A 19410-nucleotide genomic window follows, 5' to 3' on the forward strand; every position below is an offset into this window, starting at 1 on the left:
AGAGTTCATTCTGTCGTTTTTGAGTTGCATCAAAGTACTGCATTTCGGACTGTTTTGTTGACTATGATGGCTACTCCATTCCTTCTAAAGGATTCCTGCCCACAGTAGTAGATATAGTGGTCATCTGAGTTAAATTCACCCATTCTAATCCATTTTAGTTCGCTGGTTCCTAGAATGTTGACATTCACTCTTGCCATCTCCTCTTTGACCCCTTCTAATTTGCCTTGACTCATGGACCTAACAGGCCACGTTGGCAAACATAGATTAGTAGGAGAAGGAAGCTCCTGGTAAATTCCTAGATAGACTGAAAGAAGCCCTTCACAGATTCACTGAGATTGATCCCGGAAGTAAAGCAGGAAAAGTGATCTTAAAAGATAGATTTCTCACTCAGTCGGCTCCAGATATCCACCGTAAGCTATTAAAATGGGCGTATGGACCAAATCAGTCTTTAGATAATCTGTTACAACTGGCTCAGACAGTCTATTATGGTAGGGAATATGAGGAAAAGAAAGAAAGGCAGAAAAAGACAAAGGAACAGGTGGAAGCCCTCTCAATTGCTATGAGAACCATTCTTAAAAAGCCTGAGAAAAATGCCCACAAGGACCCAGGTCGAAAAGGATCGGCTTGCTATTACTCTGGACAGGAGGCGCACCTCAAGTGGGATTGCCCTCAGGCATCTAAGCTGCCCCCGGCTCCATGTCCTGTCTGCAAAGGACCACACTGGAAAAGAGACTTTCCCCAGAGGCGTAGGTTTCAGGGGTCGGACTCTCAAGACAACCAGGACTGAAAGTGCCTGGGGGTCCCCACACAAGCTCCCATCCTAATTACACCTGAGGAACCCTGGGTATTAATAACTGTGGGAGGCCAATCCATTGATTTCCTTTTAGACATTGGGGCAACTTACTCTGTGCTTACTGAAGCCCCTGGCCCACTTTCTTCCCAATCTGCTTCTGTAATGGGACTATCTGTATAAGCAAAAAAGGTATCACTTCAGTTCTTCTGTAAGTTGTGACTGGGACTCTGTGCTATTTTCATATGAGTTTCTGATTGTGCCAGAATCTCCATCAGCCCTTTTGGGGAGGGATATACTGAGTAAAGTACATGCCTCTGTTTTCATGAATATGGAGCCTTCCCTTTCTCTCCCTTTAATTGAACAAAATGTAAGTCCTAGAGTATGGACTGATGGAAAATCTGTGGCTCGACCACAAAATGATATTCCTGTAGCTGTCAAGCTCAAAGACCCGTGCTTATTTCACATAAGAAGCAGTATCCACTGAAATCCGAGGTTAAGAAAGGGTTAAAATCCTTTATTGAGAATTTAAAGCAGCAGGGGCTATTAATTCCCTGTAACAGTTCATGCAACACTTCTATTTTCGGTATAAAGAAATCAAATGGTAAATGGAACTAGTTCAAGATTTACGAATAATAAATAAGGCTGTAGTCCCTTTACCAGAGAAGGCAATGGCAATCCACTCCAGTATTCTTGCCTGGAAAATCCCACGGGTGGAGGAGCCTGTAGGCTGCAGTCCATGTGGTCGCTAAGAGTCTGACACGACTGAGCGACTTCACTTTCACTTTCATGCATTGGAGAAGTCCCTTTACCAGAGAAGGCAATGGCAACTCACTCCAGTGTTCTTGCCTGGAGAATCCCAGGGATGGGGGCTTCTGGTGGGCTGCCATCTATGGGGTTGGATAGAGTCAGACACGACTGAAGTGACCTAGCAGCAGCAGCAGCAGTTCCTTTACACCTCATGGTGCTTAATCCTTATACTCTATTGTCTGAAATTCCGGAAAGAGCTAAATATTTCTCAGTCATTGATTTGAAAGATGTCTTCTATTCAGTGCCTTTGGCGGAGGAAAGTCAATTTCTATTTGCCTCTGAGGACTCTACACAGCCAACTTCTCAGTTAACCTGGATAGCTTTGCCCCAGGGATTTTGTGACAGTCCTCACTTATTTGGACAAAGTTTGTCACAGGATCTACAAAACTTTAATAGCTCTGAAGTGGTGGTGTTACAATATGTAGATGATATTTCGCTCTGTGCTGAGACAGTTCAGTTCAGTTCAGTCGCTCAGTCGTGTCTGACTCTTTGTGGCCCCATGAATTGCAGCATGCCAGGTCTCCCTGTCCATCACCATCTCCTGGAGTTCACTCAGACTCACGTCCATCGAGTCCGTGATGCCATCCAGCCATCTCATCCTCTGTCGTCCCCTTCTCCTCCTGCCCCCAATCCCTCCAGGCATCAGAGTCTTTTCCAATGAGTCAACTCTTCACATGAGGTGGCCAAAGTACTGGAGCTTCAGCTTTAGCATCATTCCTTCCAAAGAAATCCCCAGGGCTGATCTCCTTCAGAATGGACTGGTTGGATCTCCTTGCAGTCCAAGGGACTCTCAAGAGGCTTCTCCAACACCACAGTTCAAAAGCATCAATTCTTCGGCGCTCAGCCTTCTTCACAGTCCAACTCTCACATCCATACATGACCACAGGAAAAACCATAGCCTTGACTAGACGGACCTTAGTCGGCAAAGTAGTGTCTCTGCTTTTGAATATACTATCTAGATTGGTCATAACTTTTCGTCCAAGGAGTAAGCGTCTTTTAATTTCATGGCTGCAGTCACCATCCGCAGTGATTTTGGAGCCTAAAAAAATTAGTCTGACACTTTTTCCACTGTTTCCCCATCTATTTCCCATGAAGTGATGGGACCGGATGCCATGATCTTCATTTTCTGAATGTTGAGCTTTAAGCCAACTTTTTCACTCTCCACTTTCACTTTCATCAAGAGGCTTTTTAGCTCCTCTTCACTGTCTGCCATAAGGGTGGTGTCATCTGCATATCTGAGGTTATTGATATTTTTCCCGGCAATCTTGATCCCAGCTTGTGTTTCTTCCAGTCCAGCATTTCTCATGATGTACTCTGCATAGAAGTTAAATAAGCAGGGTGACAATATACAGCCTTGATGTACTCCTTTTCCTATTTGGAACCAGTCTGTTGTTCCATTTTCCAGTTTGAATTGTTGCTTCCTGACCTGCATACAGATTTCTCAAGAGGCAGGCTAGATGGTCTGGTATTCCCGTATCTTTCAGAATTTTCCACAGTTTATTGTGATCCACACAATCAAAGGCTTTGGCATAGTCAATAAAGCAGAAATAGATGTTTTCTGGAACTCTCTTGCTTTTTCCATGATCCAGCAGATGTTGGCAATTTGATCTCTGAGGAAGCTTTTTCACGAGCCTCAGAAGATTTCTTAAACTTTCTGGCAGGCTGCGGTTACAAGGCATCAAGAGAAAAGGCTCAGCTTTGTCAACAATCTGTTAGATATCTGCACCTAATCATATCAGAAGGGACTAGGGCTATAGGCCCTGAGAGAATTAAACTTATACTAAATCATCTCCTACCTATGAGTTTAAGGCAATTGAGAGGAATTTGGGGAATCACGGGCTACTGTCACATTTGGATTCCTGGTTATGGGGAACTTGCCTGGCCTTTATATAAACTTACAGCTGATGGCAACCCACTCCAGTATTCTTGCCTGGAGAATCCCATGGACGGAGGAGCCTGGTGGGCTACAGTCCATGGGGTCGCAAAGAGTCAGACAAGACTCAGCGGCTTCACTTTCACTTTCACTTTCATAGCTTAAACTCAGCAGGCCCAAACCGATAAACTGGTTTGGTCTTCAGATACTCGAAAGGCTTTTAAGGTTCTTCAGACTGCTCTCCTGCAAGCTTTGAGCTTGCCCACCGGGTGAGAATTTAATTTGTCACTGAAAGAAAGGGTATGGCCTTAGAAGTTTTGACACAACCCCGAGGGCCTCACCAGCAACCTATTCCTTATCTAAGCAGAGAATTAGATGTAATTTCATGCGGGTGGCCCCACTGTCTAAGAGTAATTGGGGCAATGGCTTTATTAACACCTGAAGATTTAAAAATAATTAATGGATGATACCTCACTGTACTGACCTCTCATGATGTGAGTGGAATCTTAAATTCTAAGGTTAATATTTAGATGACAGACAGTAGGCTTCTTAAATATCAGTCATTGTTGTTAGAAGGACCAGTAACTAAGCTTAAAGTTTGTGGAAATTTAAATCCTGCCACTTTCCTTCCTGAGAAGGAAAATGAAACACCTGATCATGATTGTTCCCGATTTCTAACTTTAAACTATGTAGTTTGGGAAGATCTAATGGATACCCCATTAGACAACCCTGACATGGAAATATTTACAGATGGCAGTTCTTTTGTTTGGGATGGTAAGTGTAAAGCAGGTTAAACCGTGGTGACTGCTGAACAGGTTTTAGAAGCAAAATCTCTCCCCGAGGGAACCAGGGCTCAGTTAGCGGAGCTTAAGGCTCTGACCTGAGCTCTAGAGTTAAGCAAAGGGCAGCAAGTAAATATCTACACTGATTCTAAGTATGCTTATTTGACTTTACATGCTCATGCTGCAATATGGAAAGAAAGACAGTTTAAAACAGCAACAGGAGAACCTAATAAACATTTCAGAGAGATCAAGAGTCTTTTAACTGCTATATATTGTCCCAAGGAAGTAGCTGTTATGCATTGCAAAGGGCAGAACAGGAATGGGAGTAAAGTAGCCAAAGGTAATCAGCTGGGTGACTGTCAAGCCAGAAAAGCTGCATCTACAAAACCCCTTCACTACAGATGGCTTTAATCTAGACAGGTCCTGTGGAACAGGAGAAACCACAATATACTGAGGAAAAATTAGAAAGATATGAGAAAAGAAGAGCAAAAATTACTGGTAAAAATGGTTACAGTTGGAAGATGGATGATTAATAATTTCTGAAAATGCTCAATGGAAAATTCTTAAGGGTTTACACCAGAGTTTTCATTTGGGTGCAGAGAGTACTTACTAGATGACTTCTCCTTTGTTTGATGGTAAAAATGTAATGAAAACTTTAAAGAATATTATTAAAAGGTGTGAGGTTTGTCAGAAAAATAACCCAAAGACTGGAAAGCTAGCAAAATCTGGGTTACAACGAAGAGGAAAATATCCTGGAGAGGACTGGGAAATTGATTTGACTCATATGCCAAAAGCTAATGGATATTCTTGCTTACAAGTTTGCGTGGATACTTTTATTGTATGGATTGAGGCCTTTCCCTGTCGTAGCGAACAGGCTAAGGAGGTTATAAAGATTTTAATCCATGAAATTATCCATAGGTTTGGGCTGCCACGGAGCCTTCAGAGTGACAATGGCTCCACCTTTAAAGCTGCTGTAACTCACGGGGTATCTAAAGCTCTAGGAATAGAATATCACTTACATTGTTCCTGGAGACCCCAATCCTCAGGAAAGGTTGAAAAGGCTAATGACATTATCAAAAGACACCTGCACAGATTAACTCAAGAGACACAGGACAACTGGATTAAAGTTCTACACATAGCTTTAATGAGGGCTCAAACTGCCCCCTAAAAGGGGGGACTGTCCCCCTTTGAATGTATTTATGGAAGGCCTTTCTTATGCATAGACATTGTTATAGACCCTGGAGCCTTGGAATTAACTAGTTATGTAACTCAGCTCTCAGCTTTTCAATAGGCATTAAAAGAACTCTGGGAGATGACTCCTGACACAGCCTCTGAGTCAAGCAAGCCTCTATTTGAGCCAGGAACTGAGGTCCTGATAAAAAACATTGGGATCTGGGGGCCAACCCCTCCAGCCCCTCTGGGTGGGCCCTTACCAGGTTATTCTTTCTTCTCCCACAGCTGTCAAAGTGCCAGGAATTGATTCGTGTGTACATCATACTCGAGTTAAAAACTGACCAGAACTAAGTGGTGTCATTTTATGTCTGTACTTTCTATGCTCTGACTTGGTATTTTTCAGATGGGCCTGATAATCTATGTGTGCCTACTACTGCTGAATCCAAAAATCCTGAGTCTGCCGTTTGATCCTCAAGACAATGCCTTCCTGTCCTGGGCTCACTCCTATGCTGCATTCCACAATTGGTCTAACTGCTGGGTCTGCAGAGTGCTCCCCTCTTCATCAGTGGAAGGCTTCCCATGGTGGACATCTCCACTTCAAGGAAAAGACTTTCTCCAAGTCTGCAAATACCTTCAACAACAATTGCAGAGATGCCTCTTCTTAAACTGATGACATCTAACAACCCTATGATGGACTGGTGAAACACTTTGTACTTTAACTATGGACATAATGTGACTTTTAGTTTTGGTTATACATTGTCTCAGTTTAATGACTATTTCACTACACATAAGGTAAATGGGTCTAGATTTAATGGTTTTTTATCTGACGTTTATCAAATATGGGATGGGGTTATATGGTTAACTCCTGAAAAAGGACGTCTAATATCTACTGCCTCTATATGCTGGGAATAGATAGAGCCATCCCCAGAAGTTAGTCAACAACTCAATTATAATATTTGGAAACACTTGGGATTTCTACCTCAGGAAATATACAATCATTCCCATGTTTTCCCACCCCAATGCAGGTCCTCCCTTTGTCTGGCCCGACACTGATTGGGACTGGATATCTCAGTCATATGGCTTGCTCCAGATGGGACCTACTGGATACGTGGCTCTTACCTATGGGCATGGCTTCCCCCTGGTTGGATAGGGAGATGCACCCTAGGTCTAGCTTTTACTCACGGCTTTATATTTTCAGAGCTTCGAAAAAAAGCCTGCTAATTTACCACACCTTAAAACTCAGTGGGCAAGGTCTGTATTATTTGGCTCCAGTATTTGTTCCCTCTCTGGGAACTACAGATGTTATGCTATAAGTGGATGGTTTGACTAATTTTACTCAACAGGCATTACAAGATTCTCAAAACCTATTGTAGCTCTTAATGCTGAACAAGCACAAATTAGAAAGGTGGTCTTACAAAACAGATTGGCTTTAGATATTCTGACAGCTGCACAAGGAGGAACTTGTGCCATTATTCATACCCAATGCTGTACATATATACCTGATATGAGCACTGAAAGTGAAAGTGAAGTCGCTCAGTCATGTCCGACTCTCTGTGACCCCGTGGACTGCAGCCTGCCAGGCTCCTCTGTCCATGGGATTTTCCAAGCAAGAATACTGGAGTGGGCTGCCAATTCCTTCTCCAGAGGATCTTCCAAACCCACTAGTGCTACTCATTTTACTAAACATATGAACAAGATGATTGAGGCTATGGATATTCCTGAAGCCTCAATTGCCTCACTTTGGGAGACGTCAACTAGTTCCCCATGGTGGAAAACTATCTTAATTACAATAATTCTGATTGTTCTGTTTTTGCTGTTTGCTCCCTGCATCCATAACTTTGTGATTGGATTTGTTTCTAGTCTCATGAAGACTTTTAAGTTACAAGTGGTTGTCCAAGCTCCTATGAGTGCCACAGCCTCCTCCAACTATTACTTGGGTCCACTGGATCAGAGACCCTCAATATGAGGGTTAGGAGAATATGTTGCCTCAACAATTTAGGGACCATGCCCCATCAACAGCAGGAAGTACTTATGGAATGAAAATGATGTCCCTTTCCCTTGGCAACATAATTCTCCTGAAAGAAAAGGGGGAATAAGAGAGTCATTTCCTAGGCAGGTTGATAAGAAGTCTAGGTGTCCCCAAGGAGAGAGGGGTCTGGAATGCTCAAGGAGGAAGAAAGGACAAACTTTTTTTTCCCCTCTACATTCCTTAGGATTATATAACAATAATGTATCCTGCTTGAGGACAGTCTCTGGAAAAAAAACCTTCTGGCTAATCCTGTTATCTTAAAATGTAAATTATGGGAGTAGGTCTAGTGAGGTCTTTACAACCTCCAGACATTATTTTGACTCATTGTAATAACTAATTGGAGATATATAACTCCATTGCTAACACTAGCAAGGGGGTACTCTTTCTGCCACCTTCTGATGTCTATGTCAAAAGCTTTCTGAATCCCTTTTGTACTTTAATATAACTCTACTGCCCAAAAGCTCTGAGCGATCAAGCCTGGTCTCTGGCCCCAGATGGAATTCTTCTCTTCCAGAAGCCAAGAATCCCACAGTCTTTTCATGTTTCAGCAACAAACTTTCAGAAGGAAATAGCCACCCAAGTTCAAGAAGTCAAGAGAGTCCCATTTTTTATAAACCCAAGGAGGAAATACCCAAGACACACATTAATCAAACTAAACACACACACACACACACACCAAATATTAAAACCAGCAAGGGAAAAGCAACAAATAACATACAAGTTGATCACCATAGGGATAAGAAAAAGCTGATCTTTCAACAGAAACTTTTCAGGCCAGAAAGGAATGTCAGGATATATTTAAAGTGATGAAAGGGAAAAACCTACAACCAAGATTACTTTACCCAAAAAGGATCTCATTCAGATTTGAAGGAAAAATCGAAAGATTTACAGACAAGCAAAAGCTGATAGAATTCAGCACCACCAAACCAGTTCTTCAATAAATGCTAAAGAATTTTCTTTAGACAGGAAACATAGAAAACGTTTATAAAAACCAACCCCAAACAATAAGTAAATGGTAATGGAATTACAGTTATCAATAATTACCCTAAACATAAATGGGTTAAATGATTCAACCAAAAGACAAAGAGTGGACAGTTCAGTTCAGTCGGTCAGTCATGTCTGACTCTGGGCAACCCCATGGACTGCAGCATGCCACGCCTCCCTGTCCATCACCAACTCAACTCAAATCATGAGTTTACATAAACTCATGTCATTGAGTAGGTGATGCCATCCAACCATCTCATCCTCTGTTGTCCCCTTCTCCTCCCGCCTTCAGTCTTTCTCAGCATCAGGTTATTTTCCAATGAGTCAGTTTTTCACATCAAGCGGCCAAAGTATTGGACTTTCAGCTTCAGCATCAGCTCTTCCAATGAACATTCAGGGCTGATTTCCTTTAGGATGGACTAGTTGGATCTTCTTCCAGTCCAAGGGACTCTCAAGAGTCTTCTCCAACACCACAGTTCAAAAGTATCGATTCTTTGGCACTCAGCTTTCTTAACAGTCCAACTCTCACATTCATACATGACTACTGGAAAAACCATAGCCTCGACTAGATGGACCTTTGTTGGCAAAGTAATGTCTCTACTTTTTAATATGCTGTCTAGGTTGGTCATAACGTTCCTTCCAAGGAGTAAGCGTCTTTAAATTTCATGGCTGCAGTCACCATCTGCAGTGATTGTAGAGACCCAAAAGATAAAATCTGACACTGTTTCCACTGTTTACCCATCTATTTGTCATGAAGTGATGGGACCAGATGCCATGTTCTTAGTTTTCTGAATGTTGAGCTTTAAGCCAAATTTTCACTGTCCTCTTTCATTTTAACCAAGAGCCTCTTTAGTTCTTCTTTGCTTTCTGCCATAAGGGTGGTGTCATCTGCATATCTGAGGTTATTGACATTTCTCCCAGCAATCTTGAGTCTAGCTCGTGCTTCATCCAGCCCAACGTTTCTCATGATGTACTCTGCCTATAAGTTAAATAAGTAGGGTGACAATATACAAACTTGATGTACTCCTTTCCCTATTTGGAACCAGTCTGTCATTCCATGTCCAGTTCTAACTGTTGCTTCCTGACTTTCCTACAGATTTCTCAAGAGGCAGGTCAGATGGTCTGGTAGTCCCATCTCTTTAAAGATTTCCCACACTTTGTGGTGATCCACACAGTCAAAGGATTTGGCATAGTCAATAAAGCAGAAATAGATGTGTTTCTGGGACTCTCTTGTTTTTTTGATAATCCAACGGATGTTGGCAATTTGATCTTTGGTTCTTCTGCCTTTTCTAAAACCAGCTTGAACATCTGGAAGTTCATGGTTCACGTACTGTTGAAGTCTGACTTCGAGAACTTTGAGCATTACTTTACTAGTGTGTCAGAAAGAATGGACAAATTGATTAAAAAAAAAAAGACCCTTATAAATGTTGTGTACAAGAGATCTACCTTGAACCTAGGGCCACATACAGACTGAAAGTGAGGGTCTGAAAAAAAAAAAAAAAGAAAGTGAGGGTCTGGAAAAAGATATTTCATGCAAATAGAGACCAAAAGAAAGTGGGAGTAGCAATAATCATATCACATAAAACAGGCTTTCAGATAAAGACCATTAAAAGAGACAAAGAAAGATCTACATAATGATCAAGGGATCAATCCTAGAAGAAGACATAACAGTTATAAATGTATATGCACCTAACATAGGAGCACCTCAATACATAAGGCAAATGCTAACAACTATTTTAAAAATGTATTTATTTTTAATTGAAGGATAATTTCTTTACAGTATTGTGTTGGTTTCTAACAAACATCAGCATAAATCATTCATAGGTTTATCCATGTCCCCTCCCACTTGAACATCTCTTCCATCTCTCTCCCATCCCATCCCTCTTGGTGGTTACTGAGCCCTAGTTTTGGTTTCCAGAGTCATAAAGCAAAATTCGACTGAGTATTTTACATATTGTAATGTATGCTTTCATGTTACTCACTCAATACCTCCAACCCTTTCCTTTCTCTCTCCAGTCATGTCCATAAGCCCATTCTTGATGTCTATGTCTCCACTGCTGCTCTGATGTAGATAGGTTCATCAGTATCATCTTTCTTCATATATATGTGTTACTGTATGATATTTGTTTTTCTCTTTCTGACTTACTTCACTCTGTATAATAGGCTCTAGGTTCATCCACCTCATTAGGTCTGACCCAAATGTGTTTCTTTTTATGGCTGAGTAATATTCCATTGTATCTTTGTAACATAGCTTCTATATCTATTCATCTATTGATGAACATCGAGGTTGGTTCCATGTTCTAGCTACTGTAAATAGAGCTGCAATGACATTGGGATACATTTGCCACTTTCAGTTTTGGTTTCCTCAGGGTATATGCCTAGTACAGGAAAGGTTGCAATGTAAAGTGGTTTTATTCCTATTTTTTAAAGGAATCTCCATACTGTTCTGCAAAGTGGCTGTATCAATTTAAAATTCCACCAACAGTGTAAGAAGGTTCCCTTTTCTCCATACCCTCTCCAGCATTTATTGTTTGTAAATTTTTTTATAGATGGTCATTCTGAGCAGCATGAGGTGATATCTCATTGTAGTTTTGATTCACATTTTTTTTCTAATAAACTGATGTTGAGCATCTTTTCATGTGTTTATTAACCATCTATATGTCTTTGGAGAAATGTCTGCTTAGGTCTATTGCCCACTTATTGATTGGGTTCTCTGTTTTTTGTTTGTTTGTTTGTTTGTTTGCTTTTGGTATTGATTTGTATGAGCTGCTTTAATATTTTGAAATTAAATCTTTGTCAGTTGTTTCATTTGCTATTACTTTCTACCATCCTGAGGGTTGTTTTTTCACCTTGTTTAGAGAAGAGCTAATCCATATCCTCCTATAACTCTTCCAAAAACTTGCAGAGGAAGGAACACTTCCAAATTCATTCTATGAGGCCAATGTCACCCTAATACCAAAACCAGAACAAAACATAAAAAAGAAGATTACAGGCCAATATCACTGATGGACATAGATGCAAAAATCTTAAACAAAATTCTAACAAACAGATTTCAACAACACTTTAAAAAGATTGTATGTCATGATTAAGTCAGGTTTATAACAGGGATGCAAGAAATCTTCAATATACACAAATAAGTCAATGTGATACACTATATTAACAAGTGATAGATAAAACGCATATGATAATCTCAATTGAAGAAGAAAAAGATTTTTCCAACATTCAACACCCATTTATGATAACAACTCTTCAAAAATGGACACAGAAAGAAACTACCTAAACATAATAAAGGCCATATATGATAAACCCACAGCAAATGTTATTCTCAATTGTGAAAAACTGAAAGCATTCCATCTAAGATCAGGAATAAGACAAGAGTACTCACTCTCACTAATATTATTCAACATAATTTTGGAAGTCTAGCCATGGCAATCAGAGAAGAAAAAGACATAAAGGGAATACAGATCAGGAAAAAAGAATTAAAAGTCTCACTGCTTGTAGACAACATGATACTATACTTAGAAAACCCTAAAGGTACTCTTAGAAAATTACTAGAGTTAATCAGTGAATTTAGCAAAGTAGCAGTATAAAAAATCAATACACAGAAATAACTTGCATTACTATAGACTAACAATGAAATGCCAGAAAGAGAAATTAAGAAATCAATCCCGTTTACCGTTGCAACAAAAAGAATAAAATACCTAGGAATAAACCTACCTAAGGAGACAAAAGAGCTATATACAGACAACTGTAAGACACTGATAAAAGAAATCAAATACAATATAAACAGACAAAGAGATATTTCATGTTCTTGTGTTGGAAAAATCAATATTATGAATATGACTACACTACCAAATGAAATCAACAGATTCAATGCAACCCGTATTAAATTACCAATGGTATTTTTCACAGAACTAGAACAAGAAATCTCACAATCCATATAGAAACACAAAACACCCCAAATAGCCAAAGCAATATTGAGAAAGAAGAATGGAGCTGGAGGAAACAACCTTCCTGACTTCAGGCTATATAAGAAAGTTACAAAAAAGTGTGGTATTGGAACAAAAACAGAAATATAGACCAATGGAACAAGGTAGTAAGTCCAGAGACAAACCCACGCACAGGTATATAACTTATTTATGATAAAGGAGGCAAAAATATACAATAGCACAAAGATAGTCTCTTCAATTAGTTCTGCTGGGGAAACTGGACAGGTAACAACTATTAGGGGAAATGTGACAGTAACACAGTAATAGTGGGGGGCGTTAATACTTCATCACATTAATGGACAGATTATCCAAACAGAAAATCACCAAGGAAAAACAAGCTTCAAATGATACATTAGACCAGTTGGACATAGTTGATATCTACAGGGCATTGTACTCCAAAACAATGGATTTCACCATTTTTCTCAAGTGTACATGGAACATTCTCCAGGATATATCACATCCTGGACCACAAATGAAGCCTAGGTAAATTGAAAAAAAAATATTGATATCATTTTAAGTATCTGTTCTGATCACAATGCTATAAGATTAGATATCAACTACAGGAAAGAAATTATAAAAAAACACAAACACATGCAGGCTAAACAACAGGCTTCTGAATAACCAACAGATCACTGAAGAAATCAAAACAGAAATCAAAATATGCCTAGAAACAAATGATAATGAAAACACGACAACCCCAAACCTCTGGGATTCATTAAAATCAGTGCTAAGATGAAAGTTCATAGCAATATAAGCCTACCTGAAGAAATAAGAGAAACATCAAATAAACAAACTAATCTTACACTTGAAGCAACTAGAAAAAGAACCCCCCAAAAACCTCCAAAGTTCATAGAAGGAAAGAAATCATTTAAAAAAATAGCAGAAATAAATGAAAAAGAAATAGAGGAGACTATAGCAAAGATCAATAAAACTAACAGTAGGTTTTTTGAGAAGATAAATAGACAAATCATTAGACAGACTCATCAAGAAAAAAAGACTCAAATTAATAAAGTTAGAAATGGAAATGGAGAAATTACAACAAACAACATAGAAATACAAATGATCATTAGAGACTACTATGATCAACTATATGCCAATAAAATGGCCAACTTGGAAGAAAAGGACACATTCAGAGAAAGGTATAACCTTCCATAAATGGACCAGGAAGAAATAGAAAATACGAAGAGACCAATCACAAACATGGAAATCAAAACTATAAAAAAGATCTAACAAACAAAAGCCCAGGCTCAGATGGCTTCACTGGTGAATTCTACCAAAAATTTGAAGAACTAACATGTTTCCTGCTGAAACTTGTTTTCCTTCCAGAAAATTGCAAAGGAAGGAAAACTTCTGAACTATGAGGCCATCATCACTCTGATACCAAAACCAGACAATGATATTACAAAAAGACAGTTACAAGGCAATATCACTGATGTACATAGATGCACAAATCCTCAACAAAATTCTAGCAAACAGAATCCAACAACATATTAAAAAGAGGACACATCATGATCCGAGTGGGCTTTATTCCAGGCATTCAAGGATTCTTCAGTAAACACAAATCAATGTGATATACCATATAACAAATTGAAAGATAAAAAGCATATGATTATTCCAATAGACACAGAGGAAGTCTTTGACCAAATTAAACACCCATTTATGATGAAAACTCTCCAGAAAGTAGGCACAGAAGGAACACATCTCAACAGATTAAAAGTCATATTTGACAAACCCCCCCAAAACAAGCAACAACAACAACAAAAAACAAAAAATATGTTATTTTCAATGGCAAAAGCTTGAAAGCATTTCCTCTAAAATCAGGAACAAGACAAGGGTGCCCACTCTCACCACTACTATTCAACATAGCTTTGGAAGTCCTAGCCAGAACAAACAGAGATGAAAAAGAAATAAAAGGAAACCAGATTGGAAACAAAGAAGTAAGACACTCACCGTTTGTAGATGACATGATCCTCTACATAGAAGAAAGAGGCCACCAGAAAATTTCTAGAGCTAATCAATGAATATAGTAAAGTCACAGAATATAAAATTAATACACAGAAACCCCTTGCATTTCTATTTACTAACAATGGAAAATCAGAAAGAGATTATTATGGAAAATATTTCATTCACCATGGCAATAAAAGAATAAAATACTTATGAATAAATTTACCTAAGGAAACAAAAAACCTATAGATAGAAAACCATAAAACATTGATGAAGGAAATAAAAGATGACAGAAATATATGGGGAAATATACTATGTTTGTGGATTGGAAGAATAAATACAGTGAAAATGAGTGTGCTACATAAAGTAATCTATAGATTCAATGCAATCCCTATCAAACTACCAATGGTATTTTTCACAGAACTGGAACAAATAATTTCACAATTTGCATGGAAATACAAAAGACCTTGCATAGCCAAAACAATCTTCTGAAAGAAGAATGGAAGTCGAGAAATCAACCTTCCTGATTTCAGAATATACTACAAAGCTACAGTCATCAGGAGAGTATGGTACTAGCACAAAGACAAAAATATAGAATAAATGGAATAAAATAGAACGTCTAGTGATAAATCTATGAACCTATGAATATGTTATCTTTTTTTTTTTTTTGATATCTTATCTTTGACAAAGGAAGCAAAACTATACAATGGAGAAAATACCATCATCAAGTGGTGCTGGGAAAATTGGTCAAATACGTGTAAAAGAATGAAATTAGAACACTTTCTGATACCATACAGAAAAATAAACTCAAAATGGATTAAATATCTAAATGTAAGACCAGAAACTATAAATATCTTAGAGGAAAATATAGGCAGAACACTCTCTGACATAAATCACAGCAAGATCCTCTATGACCCAACTCCCAGAGAAATGGAAATTTTTTAAAAAAGTAAAAAATGGGACCTAATCAAACTTAAAAGCTTTTGCACAATGAAGGAAACTATATGCATGGTGAAAAGACTGCCCTCAGAATGGGAGAAAATAATAGCAAATGAAACAACTGAAAAAAAATTAATCTCTAAAATATAAAAGCAGCTCATGCAGCTCAATACCAGAAAAACAAACAATTCAATCAAAAAATGGGGAAAAGACCTAAACAGACCTTTATCCAAAGGAGACATACAGATGGCTAATAAACACATGAAAAGATACTCAACATCACTCATTATTAGAGAAATGCAAATCAAAACCACAATGAGTATTATTTGATGCCAGTCAGAATGGCCATCATCAAAAAAACTAAGTTAAAAAGAGTCTACAAAAAATAAATGCTGAAGAGGGTGTGGGGAAAAGAGAACCCACTTATGCTGTTGGTGGGAATGCAAACTGGTACAGCCACTATGGAGAACAGTGTGGAGATTCCTTAAAAAACTGAGACTAGAACTGCTGTATGAACCAGCAATCCCACTGAGGAAACCAGAATTGAAAGAGACACATGTGCCCCAATGTTCATTACAGCACTATTTACAATTGCTAAGACATGGAAGCAACTTAGATATCCATAGGCAGATGAATGGATAAGGAATCTGGTACATATACACAATTGAATGTTAATATAAAAAGTAATGCATTTGAGTCAGTTCTAACGAGGTGGATGAAGCTGAAGCTTATTAAATTTAGAAAGACAGTTATATATATATATATATATATATATATATATATATATAATTTAGAAAGACAATACAAATGATCCTACATGCAGGACAGGAAAGGAGACACAGATGAAAAGTACAGGTTTTTGGATTCAGTGGGAGAAGTTGAGGGTGGGATGATTTGAGACAATAAATAGCATTGAAACATTTACATTACCTTATGTAAAACAGATGGCTAGTACAAGTTCAATGCATGAAGCAGGGCACCTAAAGCTAGTGTTCTAGGGCAACCCAGAGGGACAGGGTGGGGAGGGAGCTGGGAAGAAAGTTTAGGATAGGGGGGACATATGTATAACTATGGCCAATTCATGTTGATGTATGGCAAAACCCATCAAAATATTATAAAATAATTTTCCTCCAATTACATAATTTAAAAAAAAAGAATGTACAATGGGTTAAAGATAGTCTCTTCAATAGGTGGTGCTGGGAAAACTGGACAGTTACATGGAAAAGAATGAAATTAGAATACTTCCTAACACCATATACAAAGATAAACTCAAAATGGATTAAAGACCTAAATGTAAGACCAGAAACTATAAATCTCTTGGAGGAAAACATAGGCAGAACATTGTATTTCATAAATCACAAGAAGATCCTCTATGACCCACCTCCTAGAGTAATGGAAATAAAAACAAAAACAACACGTGTGACTTAATTAAACTTACAAGCTTTTTCACAGTAAAGGAAACTATAAACAAAGTGAAAAGGCAGCCCTCAGAATGGGAGAAAACAATAGCAAATGAAACAACAGACAAAAGATTAATTTCCAAAATATATAAGCAGTTCATACTATTCAATACCAGAAAAACAAACTGCTTAGTCAAATAGTGGGTAAAAGACCTAAATGGACATTCCTCCAAAGAAGATATACAGATAGCTAACAAACACATGAAAAGATGCTCAACATCACTCATTATTAGAGAAATGCAAATCAAAACTACAATGAGATATCACCTCACACCAGTCAGAATGGTTATCATCAAAAAAATCTACAAACAATAAATGTTCACGGCAGATGGATTAAAGGACAACCCTCTCACATTGTTGGTGAGAATAAAACTGATACAGCTACTGTGGAGAACAATATTGAGATTCCTTTATAAACTAGGAATAAAACTACCATATAACCCTAAAAACACACTACTGGGCTTATATCCTGAGAAAACCATAACTGAAAAAGAGATATGTACCCCAGTGCTCATTGCAGCACTATTTACAATAACCAGGACATGTACAAAACCTAGATGTCCATTGACAGATGAATAGACGAAGAAGCTGTGGTACATATATATGATGGAATATTACTCAGCCATAAAAAGAATACATTTGAGTCAGTGCTAATGAGGTTGATGAACCTCAAGCCTATTACACAGAGTGAATATCATATATTAATACATATATATTGAATCTGGAAACATGGTACTGATAAACCTATTTGCAGGGTAGCAGTGGAGATGCAGACATAGAGAACAGACTTATGGACACAGGGAGGGGTACGAAGGAGAGGGTGGGATGAATAGAGAGAGTAGCATGGAAACATATACACTACCATATATGAAATAGACAGCCAGTGGGAATTTGCTTTATGACCTAGGAACTCAAACCAGGGCTCTGTGCCAACCTAGAGGACCGGGATGGGGTGGGAGACGTAAAGGAGTCTCAAGAGGGAGGGAACATATATATACCTATGGCTGATCCATGCTGATGTATGGCAGAAACCAACACAATATTGTAATTATCCTTCAATTAAAAATAAATAATTTAAGAAAACCTGGGACTTAACTGTATATTTAATGGAAATTGTTGTATCTATATTTCTTGCTTTGTATGACTGTAAGCTTGGAGGAGATGAAGGGCTGCATTGAATACTAGAGATCCGGATAAATAAGAGCCTTATGGCTCTCTGCTGAGAATATCTACCAGAGACAAGTAGATATCTGGAACTCCTTGCAATGAAGTCCAGTCTTTGGAGGGCAATAAATAAGGCATTTCTTCAGCTGCCTCTTCCAAAGAACTTGTGGAATATCAGCAACAGAAAAAAATATATATATACCCAGGTTGCCTACCAAGGTTGGGTTCCAGAGGGCTTTTCCTACTTACTAAATATGTTATTTTGGCAAACTTTCTATTCTTGTAAATATCCAGTAATCCAAAACAGAAATCTGAGAGTCATTAGCGTCCCCTCACTCATCAACGTACTTCCTTCTCTCCACATTTACTCCTAACATTCTAGTCAGGCTCTCATTTTGCCTGCATCACTACAGTAGCCTTCCTTAAGCGGTCTTTCCCTTTCTACTCTTGTACTTCCCCGCTAACTACTACCCCCAATATGACTAGCTATGCTGGATATCTGTCAGTTATTAGAACAAGGCAAGCTTATTTCTATCTCAGAGTTTTTGTTTTCTAATCAAGAACACTCTTTACTTAAGCGTAGCTGGCTCCTCATATTGATTATGCTAGTCAACATATGAGCCTTGTTTAGATCAAAATCTGAACAAACTTAAAAAAAATACTTATTAGACAATTGTGGAAATTTGATATTAAGGAAATTTTCTGTGTGCTAGTAATGTTGTGCTTATTTTTAAACATCTTTGCCTTTTAAATATATATTCTGAAGTATTTATGATTCAGATAATATGATGCCTGAAATTTTATAGCGGGAAGTAGGTAGGGGTGAAAAAAACAAATTTGGCTATATACTAAAACAATTGTTGATGTTAGGAGTCCAGTAAACTATTAACATCTACTTTTACATGTTGAAAATTCAAATACTTACACATAATATACATATTCAATAGAATCAGCCTTCATCTGAGGTAGAGGAGAAGCAAATAAAACATCAACAAATAAGAGTGTTATAGAAATATTGGGACAATTAGTCACCTATTAATAGCCTTAGGGCACATCAACTAAGGCTAGGCTCTCCTATACAAACTGTAATACAGTATATATTTACAAGAAAAGAGAGTCCCTTCCTTGTCCAGAGTGTCCAAGTCTCACTTCTGAGCTGGAGATGATTAGGGATGAGGAGTTTTCAAGAAGAGGATACAAACTGATAACTGAAAAGCTACTTCTGGCCCACAGGCAGGTTTCTTTGAATGTATGGTATTATAAAATTCATTTAATTAGAAGACAAAATTGAAATCTAGGATGTTTCACATAAAAAATCTTAAATTTTTAATTTGGGAGATTTGGTAATACTTATTTAGAGTTGAGTGATAGTTCTTCAAATGGGACCATTTGCTCACTCCCTTAGCCTCAACTCTCAGCCCCCAAGGTCTGCTTTACTTATTCTGCACCTTTTTTCCAATGAGAACAAAGGTA

General features: G+C 38.2%; 1 protein-coding gene and 1 pseudogene across 3 annotated transcripts in view; one reads left to right on the forward strand and one right to left on the reverse strand.

Annotated features, from left to right (window-relative positions):
- KLF8 (KLF transcription factor 8) overlaps positions 1–19410 on the reverse strand; it is a 304726-nt gene that overhangs the window by 81625 nt on the left and 203691 nt on the right. The gene's annotated exons all lie outside the window — the stretch shown is intronic.
- On the forward strand, positions 5832–7394 carry LOC132658740 (endogenous retrovirus group PABLB member 1 Env polyprotein-like; annotated as a pseudogene).

Source organism: Ovis aries, chromosome X (assembly GCF_016772045.2).
Source record: "Ovis aries strain OAR_USU_Benz2616 breed Rambouillet chromosome X, ARS-UI_Ramb_v3.0, whole genome shotgun sequence".
Lineage (NCBI taxonomy): Eukaryota > Metazoa > Chordata > Mammalia > Artiodactyla > Bovidae > Ovis > Ovis aries.